Source organism: Puma concolor, chromosome C1, assembly GCF_028749965.1.
Source record: "Puma concolor isolate L17-30 chromosome C1, mPumCon1.1.hap2, whole genome shotgun sequence".
Lineage (NCBI taxonomy): Eukaryota > Metazoa > Chordata > Mammalia > Carnivora > Felidae > Puma > Puma concolor.
This window is the reverse complement of record NC_141674.1, coordinates 78,763,522-78,769,152: the sequence shown is the minus strand read 5'-3', so window position 1 is coordinate 78,769,152 and position 5,631 is coordinate 78,763,522. Positions and strand designations below refer to the sequence as shown.

The window sequence follows — 5,631 nt, the reverse complement described above, 5'->3', positions numbered from 1 at the left end:
GCTCATCCCAAAAGGTGCCCTCCTCAATACCCATCACCCACCCTCCCCTCCCTCCCACCCCCCATCAACCCTCAGTTTGTTCTCAGTTTTTAAGAGTCTCTTATGTTTTGGCTCTCTCCCATTCTAACCTCTTTTTTTTTGTTTTCCTTCCCCTTCCCCATGGGTTTCTGTTAAGTTTCTCAGGATCCACATAAGAGTGAAAACATATGGTGTCTGTCTTTCTCTGTATGGCTTATTTCACTTCGCATAACACTCTCCAGTTCCATCCATGTTGTTACAAAGGGCCATATTTCATTCTTTCTCATTGCCACGTAGTACTCCATTGACACTTCACTAATTAAAAAAAAATTTTTTTTCAACGTTTATTTATTTTTGGGACAGAGGGAGACAGAGCATGAATGGGGGAGGGGCAGAGAGAGAGGGAGACACAGAATTGGAAACAGGCTCCAGGCTCTGAGCCATCAGCCCAGAGCCTGACGTGGGGCTCGAACTCACGGACAGCGAGATCGTGACCTGGCTGAAGTCGGACGCTTAACCGACTGCGCCACCCAGGCGCCCAACACTTCACTAATTTTAAATGCAAGAGTAATTAAGATTTCTATAGAAATTCTATTACCTTATTAATAATTGTTTTATGATATTCACTGCAACTGTATTGGTCAGTTCATCATAGCTAATTTCAGTGATCAATTATAGATTATTTTGTATAATGTGTTTCACATCTTGTTAGTGTTAAAATTCTTAGTTATAAACATTTATGTTTTTAAAGTTACTTTTGTATTGTATTAAATCTTATGAATCTAAAGTAATTGAAGGGTACAGTTAATGATGAAGATAATATTATCAATAGTATAATACAGAATAATTCTGTAAGTATATTTATTGAATATGGTTACAGTATGAATATACAGCATGAATCTGTATGAGCTAGGACAAAATAATCTATGAGAGTTTTGAGTTAGTATATTATCTAGAAAAGAGATGTTCAGTTAGGAAATACATTGCTGAATGTTTGAAAATTGGACTTTACTGCATTGTAATGGTCCCCAAAGACACTGTTTCTTGTAACACTGCCCTATAGTGGCAAAACGCCACCAAATTTGGACACAATTTTTAAACAAAATACGATTACCTCTCTGGTAAATCAAGTAATATTTCCTAGAGTGAGTGTAGGAAGCTAATTTTGTCAGTAAATGTAAAGAAGAGACCAAAATGATAAAAGTGTTATTCAAAATTGTACTTCTTGATGGAAAATTACATATAAGTCATATAATTGTGAAGATCTTTGAATAACCAGCCTAAGAAAATAATAAATATTGGGTTTAGAGAAAAAGCAGAACAAACTTTTGGCACAATTCTTTTATCAAAAGATCCTGTTGAAAGTAAGTAAAGAAAGCAACTAGGTGTGGAACCTGATTCAAGCCAATCCTCATTGAGCTGACTGTAGACACCTTGGTAAAAAGTTGAAAGCAGTTAGTCTCTCTCACTGTTTGGAGTAATTATTAATTTAAAAAATATTATTGTTTTATTTACAGGTTTTAAAATTAAGGTGGGTGGCTAAACATGCTGGATTGAACACATGTTTACTCCCCACTCCCTTCCAGAAGTTGTCAGTAAATGGATTTTTAGTAAAGCATAAAGTGGACTTCTGTTTTAATCCATGATGAACTAATACGGGCCACTTTTATCCTGCCACAGAAATAACTGGAAACTCTTATAAAGAGTATGAAACACCTGTTTTCTGATATTGGACTAGAGGTAGCACAGATTGTGATTCCTGAGAGAAGAGAGAAAAATGAGGCAAGTGCTATTATCACTTAGGTTTCTACCTGGAAGCACATTCCAGATCACGAAGCTGGGAGGGGAATCCCAAGTTTTCCATGGTGGTCACACTTAGTTGAAGAGAGAGATTGGAGTTCAGGGAAACTGAGGCAACTGAAAGTTGTAAGGAAGAATTCCATACAAAAGGGAGTTATACAGAAAAGTTCTCCAGAAATCTCTTTTTAAGTTATTAATTAATAAATTTATTTATTTTTGAGAGAGAGAGTGTGTGTGTGAGTGGGGGAGGGTCAGAGGAAAAGAGAGAGAGAATCTTAAGCAGATTCCATGCTCAGCACGACCTCAATGTGAGGCTTGATCCCACGAGCCTGGGATCATGACTTGAGCTGCAATCAAGAGTAAGATGCTCAAGCGACTGAGCCACCCAGGTGCACCATAAATACTAAGAAATAATAAGAAAAAATGACGAAAAATTTTCTAAATTAGATAAAAATGCTAAGACAAAGATACAAGATGCTAAATAGAATAAACTTACATGCACAAAAACTCACATCAAACCGTATCATAATCAAGTTGTTAAAAACTAATATTAAATAGCTAAAGATAAAAATCAGTACGTACAGAAAAACAAAGATAAGAATTACTACAGGGGTGCCTGGGTGGCTCAGTTGGTTGGGTGACCAGCTTCAGCTCAGGTCATGATCTTATGGTTTGTGAGTTCGAGCCCCTCGTCGGGCTCTGTGCTGACAGCTCAGAGCCTGGAGCCTATTTCAGATTCTGTGTCTCCCTCTCTCTCTACCCCTCCACTGCTCATGCTCTGTGTCTCTCTGTTTCTCAATAATAAATAAAAACGTTAAAAAAAAAAATAAAAAAAAAAAAGAGTTACTACAGACTTCATGTCTAAAGCTATGCAAGCCAGGAGAAAATGGAATGGCTTCTTTAAAGTGCCAAAAGAAAAAAATAAGACAATTTGGACATAAGTGAAACTATTTTTCAAATGTGAAGGCAAAAAACAAAAAACAAAACAAAAAAAAAACATACAAAAAAACCCACAAAAAAACAAAAAGAAAGAGGCTTTTCATACAAACAAAAGTCGAAAGAATTTGTTGTCCAGAAACTTGCACCATGTGAAAGATTATTCAGGCAGAAAGAAAATATCAGGTGGGAATACGGATTTACACAAAGAAATGAAGAGTGCTTGAAATGGCATATATATGAGTAAATATAAAACACTTTCTCCTCCTTCATTTTAAAATGTATTTATAGGGGCGCCTGGGTGGCGCAGTCGGTTAAGCGTCCGACGTCAGCCAGGTCACGATCTCGCGGTCCGTGAGTTCGAGCCCCGTGTCGGGCTCTGGGCTGATGGCTCAGAGCCTGGAGCCTGTTTCCGGTTCTGTGTCTCCCTCTCTCTCTGCCCCTCCCCCGTTCATGCTCTGTCTCTCTCTGTCCCAAAAATAAATAAACGTTGAAAAAAAAAATTAAAAAAAAAAATAAATAAATAAAATGTATTTATAGTTTATAAGTTAAAGCAAAAATTACATGCATGGTAGGATTTAGACCATCTGTAGAAGTGAAATGTGTGACAGTAGTAGCACAAAGGATGGGAGAAATGAAATGATAGTATATTTTTGTTATGACATTTTTACATTATGCCAGAAGTGATATAATAAACATTATTCGAAATATGTGTAAAATGAAAATGTAAATAATAAATAAGTAAAATATACATGTTATAAATCCTAGAGTAACTACTAAAAAAAAAAACTTCTAAAACAAAGAGGTATAGCTAATAAACTAATCTTGTAGATTAAATGGAGGGCTAAAAATATTCAATTATTACAAAAGAAGTCATGAATAGGGGCGCCTGGGTGGTTCAGTTGGTTAAGTGTCTGAGTCTTGATTTTTGCTTAGGTTATGTGATCTTACAGTTGGCGAGATTGAACCCATGTCAGGCTCTGCACTGTCTCTCCTATCTCTCTGCCCCTTTCCAACTTGCACACATGTGTTTTCTCTCTCTCTCTCTCTCAAATAAATGTTAAAAAAATTGTTTTTTTTTAAGTCAGGAGTAAAGGAAAAAAAGAACAATGAACAGATAGGACCAAATAAACAAATAGGAAGATGGTAGAATTAAGCCCAACCATCTTAATAATTATATTTATTATAAAGAATCCAAACACCCCACTTATAAGGCAGAGATGGTCAGACCAACTGGATTAAAAAAGCAAGACCCCTGTGCTCGCTTCAGCAGCACATATACTAAAATTGGAACGATACAGAGAAGATTAGCATGGCCCCTGCGCAAGGATGACACGCAAATTCATGAAGCGTTCCATATTTTTACTAATATAACACTGTATGTCAACTAACTGGAATTAAAGATAATAAAAAAAAAAAAAAAGCGAGACCCAACTGTGCACTGTCCAGAGGAAACCTATTTTAAATACAAACATACACATAGATTAAAAGGATGGATAACTTATACCATGTAAGCACCAATCATAACAAAACTAGAATGACTATGTTAATATCAAAGTATACCTTAGAACAAGAAATGTCACATGGAATAAATAGGGTCATTTCATAATAATTGAGAGTACATTTGGTCAAGAGGACATAACAATTCTAAATGTGTGTACACCCAATAACAGAGCTTCAAAATAAATGCAGCAAAAATTGATAGAGAAATGAACAAACTCAGGATTATTGTTAGATATTTCAATATTCTTCCTTCAAACAAACTTAAAAAATTAGTAGAGATATAGAAGATAAAAAACAATACTATCAGCCAACTCAACCTAGTTGACATTTACAGAATACTTTACCAAAAACAGCAGAATACACATTCCTTTCAAGTGCATATGAAACATTCACCGAAGTAGGCCATATTATGAGCCATAAAACAGGGGTGCCTGGGTGGCTCAGTCAGTTGAGTATCTGACTTCAGCTCAGGTCATGATAACGCTTTTTATGAGTTCGAGCCCCTTATTGGACTTGCTGCTGTCAGCACAGAGCCCGTTTCAGATTCTCTGCCCCCTTCTCTTTTCATCCTTCCCCTGCTCATGCTCTCTTTCTCAAAAAAAAACATTAAAAAAAACCCCAATCTCAATTAATGTAAAACAATTAAATCATACAGAGTACGTACGTTCTCTAATAAGAGTGGAATTAAGTTAAAAATTAATAATATATATTCAGAAAAAACAACACACTTCTAAATAATGTAAAGGTAAAGTTAGAAATCACAAGGAAATTTTAAAATATTTTATTTTATTTTTATTTATTTATTTATTTATTTATTTTTTTATTTATATATGAAATTTATTGTCAAATTGGTTTCCATACAACACCCAGTGCTCATCCCAAAAGTTGCCCTCCTCAGTACCCATCACCCACCCTCTCCTCCCTCCCACCCCCCATCAACCCTTAGTTTGTTCTCAGTTCTCAACAGTCTCTTATGCTTTGGCTCTCTCCCACTCTAACCTCTTTTTTTTTTTTTTTTGTTCCCCTCCCCCATGGGTTTCTCTTAAGTTTCTCAGGATCCACATAAGAGTGAAACCATATGGTATCTGTCTTTCTCTGTATGGCTTATTTCACTTAGCATCACACTCTCCAGTTCCATCCACGTTGCTACAAAAGGCCATATTTCATTTTTTCTCATTGCCACGTAGTACTCCATTGTGTATATAAACCACAATTTCTTTATCCATTCATCAGTTGATGGACATTTAGGCTCTTTCCATAATTTGGCTATTGTTGAGAGTGCTGCTATGAACATTGGGGTACAAGTGCCCCTATGCATCAGTACTCCTGTGTCCCTTGGATAAATTCCTAGCAGTGCTATTGCTGGGTCATAGG

The 5,631-nt window shown here is 36.1% G+C and overlaps 1 non-coding gene across 1 annotated transcript; it reads left to right on the top strand.

The window, feature by feature from the left end:
* The first annotated feature begins 4,011 nt into the window (after nt 1–4,011).
* Nucleotides 4,012–4,118, top strand: LOC112849013 (U6 spliceosomal RNA). Its single transcript, XR_003222464.1, has one exon. It is a non-coding gene; the product is annotated as a U6 spliceosomal RNA (small nuclear RNA).
* Nucleotides 4,119–5,631: the final 1,513 nt, after the last annotated feature.